Here is a 14,960-nt window from a genome sequence, read left to right as displayed (position 1 = left end):
CAGAATCGCAGAGACAAGGCCTTTTTAGTATTCCTAGGCATCTGTTTGCAAATCCAACAGTTATTTTCATAGAATCATAGAATATCCTGATTTGGAAGGGACCCATAAGGATCATCGAGTCCAACTCCTGGCTCCACACAGGTCTACCCAAAAATTCAGACCATATGACTAAGAGCACAGTCCAAATACTTCTTAAACTCCGACAGGCTTGGTGCCGTGACTACGTCCCTGGGGAGCCTGTTCCAGTGTGCGACAACCCTCTCAGTGAAGAACCTCTTCCTGAAATCCAGCCTGAACCTCCCCTGTCACAGCATGACTCCATTCCCTCGGGTCCTATCACTGGTCGCTAAAGAGAAAAGATCGGCACCTGCCCCTCTACTCCCCCTCGTGAGGAAGCTGTAGACTGTGATGAGGTCTCCCCTCAGCCTCCTCTTTTCCAGGCTGAACAGGCCAAGTGGCCTCAGCCGCTCCTCGTATGTCTTCCCCTCTAGGCCCTTCACCATCTTTGTAGCCCTTCTCTGGACACTCTCCAATAGTTTCACACCCTTTTTGTACTGTGGTGCCCAAAACTGCACACAGTACTCGAGGTGAGGCTGCACCAGCGCAGAGTAGAGCGGGACAATCACTTCCCTCCACCGACTAGCAATGCCGTGCTTGATGCACCCCAGGATACGGTTGGCCCTCCTGGCTGCCAGGGCACACTGCTGGCTCATGTTCAGCTTGCTATCAACCACAACCCCCAGATCCCTTTCTGCAGGGCTGCTCTCCAGCGTCTCGTCGCCCAATCTGTACGTATAGCCAGGTTTGCCCCGTCCCAGCAGGACCTGGTGCAGGTGCAGGACACGGCACTTGCTCTTGTTAAAATTCATGCAGTTGGTGATTGCCCAGCTCTCCTGGCAAGACTCGAGAAATGTTCTGGATTCATTCAAGATGCTGACTTTCTCCCCATCCTATCACCAATCCATAGAGGGCAGGTATTACTAGTATAAGTTTGGAATACATTATCTTTAATGATTCAAGAACATGAAGGCTACAAACAAGCAAAAGCTCCTGGGGGGGATTTCTTCATAAAAATTTTCATATCCCTTTACTGGGCCATAAGGCCATCGCCCAGTTCACCAAAACCAGCAATACTGATTAAGTCTAGTCCTGAAATTAGGGTTTTCCGTACGGATCTCAGTGCCCATTCTCTGTACTTTAAGGTTTTTCCCAATCAGCACCACACTTCTGGTGGCGATTAAGTACCCCCCCCCCCCCCCCCCCCCCCCCCACACACACAGCTTGTCTTCAAATTCTGGGTTTCCAAATCAATATAAAAACAAGAATCCCCTGGGGACACTCTAATTCTATGTAATCTGACTCTTTTCCCCAATTACATGTGGTATTCATTATTTTTTCCTAAGGAGAAGTTAAAGGTTAGTTTACAACCATGATTCACACCTCCTCCTAATTTTTAATTTTAATGGTTCTCCTATAGAATCATAGAATCATTAAGGTTGGAAAAGACCTCCAAGATCATCTGGTCCAACCATCACCCTACTACCAATGTCACCCACTAAACCATGCACCTAAGCACCATGTCCAACCATTCCTTGAACACCCCCAGGGATGGTGACGCCACGACCTCCCTGGGCAACCCGTTCCAATGCCTGACTACTCTTTCCGACAAGAAATGGCTCCTAATTTCCAACCTAAACCTCCCCTGGTGCAACTTGAGGCCATTTCCTCTAGTCCTATCGCTGGTTATCTGTGAGAAGAGGCCGACCCCCCAGCTCCCCACAACTTCCTTTCAGGTAGTAGTAGAGAGCAATAAGGTCTCCCCTGAGCCTCCTCTTCTCCAGACTTAAAAAGCCCAGTTCCTTCAGCCACTCCTCATAAGACTTGTGTTCCAGACCCTTCACCAGCTTCATAGCCCTTCTCTGGATACGTTCCAGGGCCCCAATGTCTTTCTTGTACTGAGGGGCCCAAAGCTGAACACATTACTCAAGGTGTGGCCTCACCAGAGCAGAGTACAGGGGGACGATCACCTCCCTGGTCCTGCTGGCTACACTATTCCTGATACAAGCCAGGATGCCATTGGACTTCTTGGCCACCTGGGCACACTGCCGGCTCATGTTCAGGTGAGCATCTCAGGTCTCAGGGTCAACTGATGCCTTCACCTGGGTGTAATGAGTCCACCCTTTCTCACCTGTTCTTACTGTCATCTCAGCAGTCAGGAGTACTTGGAATGGTCTGTCCCATTCAGGTTGTAACCTCAGTTCCCTCCATGTTCATATCAGAACCCAATCTCCTGCTTGGCATGGATGGATCGGGACTTCCAACGGTGGGGTCTGAGCTAACAATCCACGTTTTTCTTAGCCATCTGTACTGGGTTGGGCTGGGATGTTAACTTTCCCTGCAGCAGCCCATACAGTGCTGTGCTCTGCACTCGTAGCTAAAACAGCAATGGTATCACACCAGTGTTGTGTCTGCTGCTGAGCAGTGCTGGCACAGCATCAGGACTCTCCCTAACTCCCCTAGGGGTGGGCAAAGATGTGAGAAAAGAAACATCACCAGGGCAGCTGACCTAAACCAACCAAAGGGATATTCCATACCATATGATGTCACACTCAGCAATAAAAGGTGGAAAAAGGAGGAAGAGGGGAGGGGTGGGCTCTCGTTGCGAAAACGTCTGTCCTCCTCCCGAACACCGGCTACGTGCATTGAGGCCCTGCTTCAAGGACGTGGTCAAGCATCGCTCATTTGTGGGAAGTAGAGAGTAATTTCTTTCCTCTGCACTCCCACATAGCCTTTACTTGTTTTGTTTAGTTTTCCCTTTCCCCCTCCCTTTTCCCCTTTCCTTTTTTCCCCTTTAGTTAAATTGTTAATTGTTTGGTTAAATTGTTTAGTTAAATTGTTTAATTAATAATTAATAATAATCTTTCCTTAATAATTATTTTTTTCCTTTAATTAAATCATCCTTATCTCAACCCGTGAGTTGTTCTTTCCTTTACTTCTTCCCCTCCTCATCTAACGAGGGGGAGGGAGAGAGTGGTTGTGGTGTTCAGCTGCCTAGCACGGTAAAACCACCACACCATCCTCCTTATTTTGGGACAGTAGGACCTTCCACTGTCCCCTTATCCACTTAACATTCCCCCCACTGTTATGTCTGCGCAATCACTTTTAAATATGCAAGGTTAGTGGAATTTTCCACTGCGAAAACACAACTTTAATCTTACATTGTCTAGGTCATCTTAAATCACCTCCAGCACAGCTAATTCCCTCAGGTACTGGACACTATCTCCACAGTGGCCCACTTGCCTGGCTGACATATAATATCTTCCTTGAAGGGATACCTTTCCTTCACGCATGACAAGAGTCACCTCTAGAGGCTGAGGGCTCGTGCCTCTTTTCCCATCATTTTCTCAATGCCCCCTCCCCTAGAGAGGGATCCCAGCTGCTTGGAATCCCTAATTTGAGGTTACTGGCCCCGTTTTCAGCTGAAATCGACCCCACTACTTCTGAAATCTTTTCACATATCTTGCAGCTCATTCTGGGATATAAGGATCAGGTGGTAACTGCAGTGTTTATGAGATATTCCTCTTACTCCTCCTGTTCCCGTGATGGCCCTGCTTCAGAATAACCTGCCTTTTCATCTTCTTCCTCCTTCCCCTTCTCAGTAGGAGTTTCCTCCCTTACTAAACAATCTGACTTTTGCATCCATTGTTTCTTCTTGTGTATAGCAACAACTGATACCAGCACTGGTCCAGCTGCAGTGCCTGTCGTAGGGATTGGGATGGACACAGGGCCTGTCACTTTCTTGTCAGATCCAGAGACCTGCTCTTCCCCTTGAGGTTGATGAACAGTGTAGAACAAGGCTCAGTAGGCATGGGTCAGGCCCCAGCATGTTGCAGTGATTTGTGTCTCTCTGGAATTGCATTCTAGAGTGTGACAGCATACTTTCTCCAAACATTTTACTAGTTTTTCAGGATTCAGCACTTGTTAACGGGTGATGTTTTAAAACACTGGAGGTGCCCACTGTCCTAGATACTTACCCATATCCTCCAGCACACCCTGCCACTCATTACTATCCTGCCTCGGGGCAGATCCCTGGATAGTATTCTTAAATAGTTGTTTAACCTTAACCTTTAACCTAAGATGCCTAAGAAAGCTTGTTTCCTTTTTGCAATTTGCTGGAGACATAGCCATTATTTTGTTGATCACATCCATTGGGATCTAACGACGTCCATTTGTATTGGTTTTAGGTTACAAGGTTTTGGTAGCAGGAGGGCTGCAGGGGTGGCCTCTGTGAGAAGAGTCCAGAAGCTGACACATGATAGAAAAGTACCAGTTCCAGCTGGCTCCAAAAGGGACCCGCCGCTGGCCAGAACTGTGCAATAAACGATGTTGCGCCTCTGGAAGAGCATATTTAAGAAAGAGAAAAAAATGCTGCACAACAGCAGCTGGGAGAGAGAGGAGTGAGAAACAGCCCTGCAGACACCAAGGTCAGTGCAGAAGGAGGGCAGGAGGTGCTCCAGGCACCGGAGCTGAAGTTCCCCTGCGGCCTGTGGAGATGACCATGGTGGAGCACGTTGTCCCCCTGCAGCCCATGGTGTACCACGATGGAGCAGATATCCACACTGCAGCCCGTGGAGGAGCCCACAATGGAGCAGATGGATCTGACCTGAAGGAGGTTGCAGCCCATAGAGAGCCCCTGCCGGAGCAGACTCTGGACCAGACCTGTAGCCCACCCAGGAACAGGTGATCTGGCAGGAGCTGCCACCCGTGCGGGACCCATGTTGGAGCAGTTCTTGAAGAGCTGCTGCCTATGGGAAGCCCACATGTGATCAGTTCAGGAAGGACAGCATCCCGTGGGAGGGACCCCACATTGGAGCAGGGGAAGAGAGTGACCATGAAGAAGTGGCTGAGATAAAGCGTTATGGACTGACAATAATCCCCATTGCCCGTTCCCCTGAGCTGCTTGGGGGGAGGACGTAGAAGAGGGTGGATGGGGATAAGGTTTTTTTAGTTTGCTTGTTTGATATCAGTTGTGGCATACCACTTCGGTGCATTTTCCAGTTCTTATTGAAGTTTTAGCATGTCTGTCACTGTAGTACTCAGTGGTGGCATGTCTTCATTCAGGCCACGATAGTCCACTGTTAGCCTTCTCTCTCCATTAGACTTTCACACTGGTCATATGGGACTATTAAAGGTTGAGCGAGTCTTGCTGATCACTCCTTGGATCTCCAGTTGACGAATCAGCTTATGGATGGGGAATCAGGGAGTCTCTGTTGGTGCAATATTGTCACTGGTGTACTGTCATGGTAGCAACTGGCACCTGCTGTTCTTCGACCCTCAGCAACCCCACAGCAGAAGGGTCCTGCAAGAGACTGGGCAAGGCAGACACCTGTTTAATGTCCTCCATCTCCAAGGCAGCTATGCCAAAAGCCCACTGGTACCTTTTGGATCTTTGAAATAACCTTTCCCCAGATGCCAAGGATGCATAGAGCCTCCGAGCCAGTCACAATGGGGTGCTTTTGCCATTCATTCCCAGTGAGGCTCACTTCAGCCTCCAATACTTAACTGTTGAGATCTCCCTGTCATTTATGAAATACAAATGGGTTCTGGCCCTTCTGGCCCTAGCTTGATGACGTTACAGTACACTGTGCACCGGTGTCTACTAAAGCCTTATACTTCTGTGGGTCTGATGTGCCAGGATGTCAAATCCACACAGTCCAATAAATCCAGCTGTCCCTTTCTTACACCTCGCAGGAGGCAGGACCCCTCTAGTCCTCATTATAGTATTCATTACTCTGGGGGACTGCCTGATGGAGTCTGGAGCAGCAATTTTCCCAGAAGACCCCCCCTTTTGTGATGGCTTTTCCTTGCAACTCACGTACCCGTGCCTCTAGGGTCAAGGTAGATTTTCCATCCCATTTCCTCATGTCCTCTCCATGGTCACATAGGTAAAACCACAGGGTGGCACATGGTATGTACCCACTATATCCCCTTTCTTGAGCAGAGGGACACTTACGCCTGATAGCTGAGATATTGGTTCGTACAGGTTGGGAGGAAGATATATTCTCTTTAAGTTGGTGGACCTCTTGCGAAAGTTTCTCCAAAGCATTTGCTTTAAATTGGTGGACCTCTTGAGAAAGCTTCTCCACAGCTGAGACACAGATCTGTAGGGAACAAGAGAGACTTTCTTTGTACTGCCGGAGTTGTTTATTCAATTCATCCACCGTGGATTCCTCTCAGTTTCTCCAGGTCGTTACTGCCAATGAGCTGGCATACGATGATGGTGCGCTCCGTACAAACTTTATCGCGTGCACTTGACTTCATCTGAAACTTTGCATCTCTGGTCGTTGTCTAGGTCATCATAAATCACCTCCAGCACAGCTAATTCCTTTAGGTAATGGATACCTCTGTCCATGGTGTTCAACTTGACGAGTTGACATGCAACATCTTCCTTGAAGGGATACCTTTCCTTCACGCATGACAGGAGTCGCCTCCAGAGGGTGAAGACTTGTGCCCCTTTTCCCATCATTTTCTCAATGCCCGCTTCCCTAGCAAGGGACCCCAGCTGCCTGGCTTCCCTGCCCTCTAATTCCAGGCTATTGGCCTCGTTACCCCAGCATCAGAGCAGGTTCCTCATGGTCTTTCCAGGTCATTACTGCCAATGAACTAGCATATGATGATGGTGCACTCCGTACAAACTTCCGTCACATGGGTCGTGTACACTTGACTTCATCTGGAACTGTGGATATCTTTTTGTTGTCTAGGTCCCTATAAATCACCTCCCGTATGGCTAATTCCCTTAGGTACTGGATTCCCCTCTCCATAGTGGTCCATTTGCCTGGTTGACATACAAGATCTTCCTTGAAGGGATACCTTTCCTTCGCACCTGACAGGAGACACCTCCAGAGGCTGAAGCCTGGTGCTCCATCTCCAATTTCTTTGTCAATGCCTGCGTCCCTAGCAAAGGATCCCAGCCGCCTGACTTCCCTGCCCTCTAGTTCCAGACTACTGGCTCCAGTGTCCCAGCACCTGAGCAGCCAGGAGACAAGGTGCTAACCTGGACAACGGCCGAAATCGTTTTGCATATCTCGTAGCTCACGCTGGTATAGGTTTTGGGAAGTTATTGATATTTTTTCGATATCTTTATCTTCGTCTTCTTGTTCCTCTGATGGCCCAGCCCTGTCTTCTCCATACCTAATCTTAGTAGGAGTTCCCCCGCGTTCTAAACAACCTGACTTTCTCAACCATTTTTTCATCTTGGTTACAGGTGCAACTGACACTGGTACAGTCTGTTTCCCTGGATCAGCCTTGGGGCCTGTCCTAGGGCTTCGAGTGTCTGCAGAGTCTGTCACAGGGGTTATAGTCATATCAAATGCAGCTCGGTAAACATAGGCCAAGCCCCAGCACGTTGCAGTGAGTTGTGTCTCTTTGGCATTGCCAGGGTGGTGACACACCTTGTTCAAGCATTCTACCAGTTTTTTAGGATTTTGCAGTTCTTCAGGGTTGAATTTCCAAAGCAATGGAGGTGCCCACTGCTCTGGATGCCTGCCCATATCCTCCCACACTCCCTGCCACTCATAACTATCCTGCCTCGGGACAGATCTCTGGATGGCATTCCTAAGTAGTTGTTTAATGTTAAACGAAACCTGAAATATATTCAAGAGACATAACAATAAGAACATGCTGGTCTGAACATCCTAAGGATATTCAAAGTTTTGAAAAGCTATCATAACTCACCTGGAGGAGAAGAGGGAGGTGAAGGAAAAAGGGAGAATGAACAAGAGGGAAAAAAAACATCTCCCCAGTCCCCTTATACTGGGTCTGTCTGTGATGGAGTTAACTTTCCCTGCAGCAGCCCATACAGTGTTGTGCTCTGCACTGGTAGCTAGAACAGCACTGGTATCACACCAGTGTTGTGTCTACTGCTGAGCAATACTGGCATAGCATCAGGACTCCCCCTAACCCCCCCAGAGCCAGCAGGCTGGGGGTGGGCAAAAGGTGAGGAAGGAACATCACCAGGGCAGCTGACCTAAACCAACCAAAGGGATATTCCATACCATATGATGTCACACTCAGCAATAAAAGGTGGAAAAAGGAGGAAGAGGGGAGGGGTGGCTTTCGTTGCAAAAACGTCTGTCCTCCTGAACAACAGGTACGTGCGTTGAGTCCCTGCTTCAAGCATGTGGTCAAGCATCTCTTGTTGGTGGGAAGTAGAGAGTAATTTCTTTCCTCTGCACTTCCACACAGCCTTTGCTTTTTTTTTTTTTTTCCCTTTTCCCCTTTCCCTTTTTTCCCTTTAGTTAAATTATTTAATTAATAATATTTTTTCCTTAATAATTATTTTTTCCTTTAATTAAATTATCCTTATCTCAACCCGTGAGTTGTTTCTTTCCTTTTCTTCTTCCCCTCCTCTTCTGAGGAGGTGGAGTGAGAGAGCGGTTGTGGTGTTCAGCTGCCTAGCAAGGTAAAACCACCACAAACCTTCATAGGTTGGTTCCCTGATGAAAAAGGGTAATAGAATCATAGAATATCCCGAGTTGGAAGGGACCCATAAGGATCACCGAGTCCAACTCCTGGCACCACACAGGTCTACCCAAAATTTTAGACCATGTGACTGAGTGCACAGTCCAAACACTTCTTAAATTCCAACAGGCTTGGTGCAGTGACTACGTCCCTGGGGAGCCTGTTCCAGTGTGTGACCACCCTCTCGGTGAAGAACCTCTTCCTGATGTCCAGCCTAAACCTCCCCTGCCTCAGCTTGACTCCATTCCCTCGGGTCCTATCACTAGTCACTACAGACAACAGATCGGGGCCTGCCCCTCCACTCCCCCTCGCGAGGAAGCTGTAGACTGTGATGAGGTCTCCCCTCAGCCTCCTCTTTTCCAGGCTGAACAGGCCAAGTGGCCTCAGCCGCTCCTCGTATGTCTTCCCCTCTAGGCCCTTCACCATCTTTGTAGCCCTTCTCTGGACACTCTCCAATAGTTTCACACCCTTTTTGTACTGTGGTGCCCAGAACCGCACACAGTACTCGAGGTGAGGCTGCACCAGCGCAGAGTAGAGCGGGACAATCACTTCCCTCGACCGACTAGCAATGCCGTGCTTGATGCACCCCAGGATACGGTTGGCCCTCCTGGCTGCCAGGGCACACTGCTGGCTCATATTCAACTTGCTGTCAACCACAACCCCCAGATCCCTTTCTGCGGGGCTGCTCTCCAGCGTCTCGTCGCCCAGTCTGTACGTATAGCCAGGGTTGCCCTGTCCCAGGTGCAGGACCCGGCACTTGCTCTTGTTAAACTTCATGTGGTTGGTGATCGCCCAGCTCTCCAATGTGTCCAGATCTCTCTGCAAGGCCTTTCCACCCTCAGCAGAGTCCACAACTCCTCCAAGTTTGGTGTCGTAGGCAAATTTGCTCAAAACACCTTCTAGTCCTACATCCAAATCATTTATAAAGACATTGAAGAGGACTGGCCCTAAACTGGAGCCCTGGGGGACCCCACTAGTGACCATCCGCCAGCCTGATGCGGCCCCATTTACCACAACCCTTTGAGCACAAAAAGAACACATCAGCTGGCTTCCCTTGATCGACTAGATGCATTATCTTATCATAAAAGGAAATCAAATTTGTTAGGCAGGACCTACCCCTCGTGAACCCATGTTGGCTGGGACCAATGACTGCAGGTCATTTTAACGAGGGTATAATTGTCATGGGGGGTAGGTGGGGCTGGGATAACAGTGCTACCAAGCTGAGACTAGGGATAGAATGATCACTGGCATTACACCAAAAACGTGTAATTATTAATAGTTTCTGAGGTAGCGTTTGTACTGCTGAGTACAAATTTGTACTGCTGAGTACAAATACCAGATTAGTCTCATGGCCAGCAATTTTATCATATCATAAGCCAGTGTTACAGAGTACAGCAAAATAATAACCCTAAACCAGCCCCCAGAAATGATAAAAAGCATGACACGGAATACATACAGTAAATAATATGCTATACAAAACAATTCGGAAAACAGACAGCAGACCTGAGATTAAAAAAAATCAACATTGTGATTAGCAAATATTAATCTTGTCTAATGCTTATAACAACTTTGTTTTAACACGCTCTGGTTAGATCTGTTGTTATCTCAACCCTTTGTGCCCCACGTTGCGCACCAAAAGGACTGTTGTGGTTTACCCCAGTAAGCAGCAACGTACCGCAGCCATTTGCTCACATCCCCCCGCCAGAGGGATGGGGGAGATAATCTGGAGGAAAAAAAAGTAAAAGCTCATGAGCTGAGATAAAGACAGTTTAATAGGACAGAAAATGAATGGAAATAATAATGATCATAATAATAATAATAAGATAATGTTCAAAGTAAGTGATGCACAATGCAATTGCTTACCACCCGCTGACCAATGCCCATCCCCTCCCTAAGCAGCAGTTCCTCTCCACTCTGGCCAGCCACCCCATATTAATTGTTCAGCATGATGTCATATGGTATGGAATATCCATTTAGCCAGTTTGGGTCAGATGTCCTGGTTCTGTCCCCTCCCAGCTTCTTGTGCATTGGCAGAGCAGTATGAGAAAGTGAAAAGTCCTTGACTTACTTAGTGTAAGCACTGCTCTGCAACGACTAAACAATCAGTGTGGTATCAACATTATTCTCATCCTAAATCCAAAACACAGCACCATAGCAGCTTCTATGAAGAAAATTAACTCTATGCCAGCTGAAACCAGGCCAGGCACGAAGGATTTGAGATGACGACACATTTGACTCGAGTGTGGGGTGTGCTAGACCAAATATAGCAGCTGTGTGGTACTTAGCTGCCTACCAGGGTTAAACCACAATAGAGCTATTGATACAAAATACAGAAGGCCTACATAAATACCTCATAAACAGCAAGTTACAGTGAAAATCTGTTTATTGCATATCATGAGCTGAATGCTTATAAAGCCGTTTTAAGAATGACACAGTAAACTTAACACATCCTCCTGGTCAAAACTTCTGTAAGGAACAGTGCCCAGAAATTCTGGATGGAACAAGATGAGGACCTACACTGGATAAGTAAGTCTAAATGTTGGTCCCATTAGTTCTACCAAAAGTAGCAAACTTGACGACTTGATGCCCTGTGTGTGATCCGGCCATTACGGAAAGACAAAGACACATTGTACCAGTATGGCTTACATAGGGATTAGGTAGTGAGGTCAACTGATTTAAATGTGGTAACAAAAAAAAGTCTTAATCACAGGGAAAGAACAGATATATGTCACCAAAGGAACGAATAAAAGCACATTGCCATTTAAATATACCCTCAAGAGCTTGTAAAATAGGGTGTCTACCCAATCCTGAACAGAATTCTTATAGTGTCATTATACCTTCTATCTTACTATAAAATCATTGTTGCTATTGGGAGCTGCACAAAAATGTCAAGATCGTCATATGGGATTACACAAAACACAGAGGACTGTATAGACCTCTCAACATCAACAAACATCAATTTCACCGAAGTTGAGCTTTAAAGAAAAAAAAAAAAACACCCTCACAGCCCTTACTGTTACAAAAAAAACATAGTCTCCTTTGTTTTTGAAGGTTAAAGAGTTATGATGATGTTTTGGCAAGCCTAAGGAGAGAGGAGCTGCCAGTAGTTTTTTGGACTAGATGGATTGTCTTTGACCATGACCAGTTCCAGCTGCTTCAGAGACAAGTGAAAAAAATTCCTAAGAGGCAATTACAAAATAACGCAGCCACAGACAAGATTTCTTCCTGTCTCCCATCAGTTGGAGGTGATTTAAACTACAAACTCAGGTAGAACAGAAACTACCTTTTACGATTGCCGGTGTAAATTTTTTAAGCTTTAAGTATAGAATTGGATATTCCTACCATCCCTACCAACATCCTCCTTAAAATTCTGCTAGGCTTCCAGCATCCATGTCCTCTGGTAACATGTTCCACGTGATAACTGTTCCTAATTTATTCTCCTTTATCATTTTTAAGTTTTCTCTTTACAACACTGACAGTTCTCAAGTTCGTTTCTTTCCCATAATACAAGAACACAAGCTCGTGATCTTTCTTTTTAAACACCATTTGATGGTTAATCCCTAAAAAAATAAGAAATAAGAAACAAATCACCATTTTTCTTTTCCTGGAACTTCCATCACATCTTCAGTTGCTCTTCCCAATTACTGGAATGTCCCTTCTCATGCCTGTTACATTATTTCTAACATAGTGAGACCACCACTGTATTCCCCCCTCCCCTTTCCAAATGAGCAAATATATAATTAATTTCTCTGTTCTTCTAGGTAGCATTTCAGATTTGCAAAGACAGAGAGAATAGGATCATAGACTCATAGAAAGGTTTGGTTTGGAAGGGACCTTTAAGATCATTTAGTTCCAAACCCCGGCCATGGGCAGGGACATCTCCCACTAGATCAGGTTGCCCAAAGCCCCATCCAACCTGGCCTTGAACATTTCCAGGGATGAGGCACCCACAACTTCTCTGGGCAACCTGTTCCAGTGCTTCAGCCTGAGGAAGAAAAGGACAGAACATGACTGGACTGGAAACGTAAAGGAAAAATACCAATCAGCCTACTAAAGGTCTGCAGGGCATAAGACTGATTTATCCTATTTCAGCAAAAGACTGAACTAATGAAAAAAAAAAAGTGAGATATTATTTTTCCAAATGATTATGTAGGTCTTTGTCATCATTAATTGGATAATGCACAAGAAGTGGAGATATGGGTATAAGTTCACTTGCAAAGCAGTGGGCTATTATTATTTTAGTAAAGGGAATTTATCATCAGACAAATGTCCATATTTAGACCTCAAAAAGGAACATCTTCTGGACAGAATGAAACTCTTACAGCTGGTCTTGCAGCTATGTTCTGGCCCACTCTCTAGTGCTCTAGCTCTTCTGTGTGATAAGGCACATTTTTCAAGACTGGAAATGCAGTCCATTGTTAGCAATTCACAACCTAAAATGAATGAGTTCTTTCCTGTTTCCAAGACAGACTATCAAGGCATATTTCAAGCAACATACATAAATTATACTGAAATAAGTAGTAAATTTCAGTATCAGAAATTATTATAAAAAGCCAAACTAGCTGACCACCTAATATGCTTTTATATTACATGAATATAACGAGTTATCCCATGTAATTATAACTGGAAATATTATCTGTAACTCTAGACAACATTTATACCAATGTTTACCCACTGAGAAAAAACAGATACACAGCAAGCAACTCTGCAGCGTCAGTCCTCAAAAATGTTGTTTTTTATCCAAACCCTAGTTTTCATGTGGTTTTGGTCATGAGTTCTAACAGTGGCTTTCACTTGTAAATCTATTTTTATTCAGTCCTATAAGAAATCTTTCATGAAACACTTAAACCTAATTAGAACTTGTCAAAATGACAGAATATGTAAGTCACTTTTATTTCCAGAATGTTCTGGTCTCATTCTCACATTTAATGTGTTTTACATCTCTTTGCAATTTTGTTGTAGTGAACAAGTACAAATTTTAACAGTGATGTTTTACCAAAAATGTTATTCTCCTATTTCTTCTTTTTATTTAAAGAAAAATACTTATCTGGAATTAATAAAGCTCTGTATTCAGAAAAGCATTTAGCATAGTTGTGGACAGATGGGAAGAAGTGCATACTTTTAAAAATGACACCATTAACAAAGTAAACATTTTATTCAGCAAATAAACACTTAGATAAGGAAATTTTAATGAACTATTATACTTACCTCTCAAAACAATATTTAGCTTAAAAAAATGATTTCCTACAGACAAGACAATGTGAAAAAAAGCGCAGACTGACCAACAAACTGCTTTCTCAAGAAGATTCTTAAACAGCTTAAATTGTGCTTTCAACCTAGGGTAGCTGGTATGATACACAGCCCTGATTCTACCTGGGTTACAGGTCTGAGTTCAGCAGATCCAGGTAGCTCACTGTTGTTGAAGGAGAAGATCAAACTTCACATTCCATCCCAGCCATGCATTTCCTACACACTGACACTTTTGGGGTCACAGACCCTCTGAGAGTCATTTGAACTCACTAATGCTGAGGAAACCTATCACATCCATAAGTTTGCTAATTTAATGCAATTAATGCATTAAATAATCTGGAAAAAAACACATTGACTACAATGGATGGGAGAGAGAGTTTGTAGGAACAATGCAGCTGACAGAGGCACACTCCACTTGTTAGAAACAGACAAATCAATCTTGATTGCCTGCGCAACCACAGCCCAGGTTGGTAACCTACCTTCTGAAAGGTAGCCCTGTTTTGAAGATGCTGACTTTCTCCCCATCCTATCACCAAGCCATAGAGGGCAGGTATTACTAGTACAAGTTTGGAATACATTATCTTTAATGATTCAAGAACATGAAGGCTATAAACAAGAAAAAGCTCCTGGAGGGGATTTCTTCATAAAAATTTTCATATCCCATCAAGACCAAGATGGGTTTCATACTGAAACAGGTGTCCAGTGGAAGCAATGTATACATGAACTGTCTCAGGACGGTCAGCTCATGTTTTGGCAGTGGCATGTGGTTCTTGGGCATGGGGTGGTTGGCTCGTGGGTGGATACTGACATGAGGTCACCGAAACCATCACTTGGATGTGATAAGCAGGTAGGACCTTGGAGCTGTGGGAGAAGGTGGGCAGCATGAGCTGTTGATGTGAGGTTGCTCAGTCATGATTTGCTGATTGCTGGGTTGCTTGTCATCTTGAATACTTGACTGGGAAGCTGCATAGTTGTATGGACTGCACTCAAGTGAGCCCTACCAGGTTGAACATGGCCTGGTGAAGACATCTTCACCAGATGTGGAGGTGCATCACTGTAAGCCATAAAGAAGTTAAAATTGTGTGGCTTTGGGGGAGTTCATAGAATGTTGGAGATGCTTTTTGCTGCATGTGTAAAGCTTTAAGAGTTTTATATATATATATATATATATGTATATTTCCCTTTTTGGG

The 14,960-nt window shown here is 45.3% G+C and overlaps 1 protein-coding gene across 10 annotated transcripts in view; it reads left to right on the top strand.

Moving 5' to 3' along the window:
* Positions 1 to 14,960, top strand: part of LOC310888739 (kinesin-like protein KIF2A) — a 368,750-nt gene that overhangs the window by 69,786 nt on the left and 284,004 nt on the right. For 2 of the 10 annotated variants that reach the window (XM_083815728.1, XM_083815731.1), the window contains exon 2: positions 4,245 to 4,740. The exons of 7 other annotated variants lie outside the window; for them this stretch is intronic. The gene's annotated coding sequence lies outside the window, so the exon portion shown is untranslated. Of the gene's footprint in view, positions 1 to 4,244; positions 4,741 to 11,649; positions 11,788 to 14,960 lie in introns of those variants that run through there. One more of the 10 variants, XM_083815729.1, reaches the window with a different exon arrangement.

Source organism: Anser anser, assembly GCF_964211835.1.
Source record: "Anser anser genome assembly, chromosome: W".
Lineage (NCBI taxonomy): Eukaryota > Metazoa > Chordata > Aves > Anseriformes > Anatidae > Anser > Anser anser.
The sequence above is the reverse complement of the archived record's forward strand: the minus strand, read 5'-3'. Positions and strand labels throughout refer to the sequence as shown.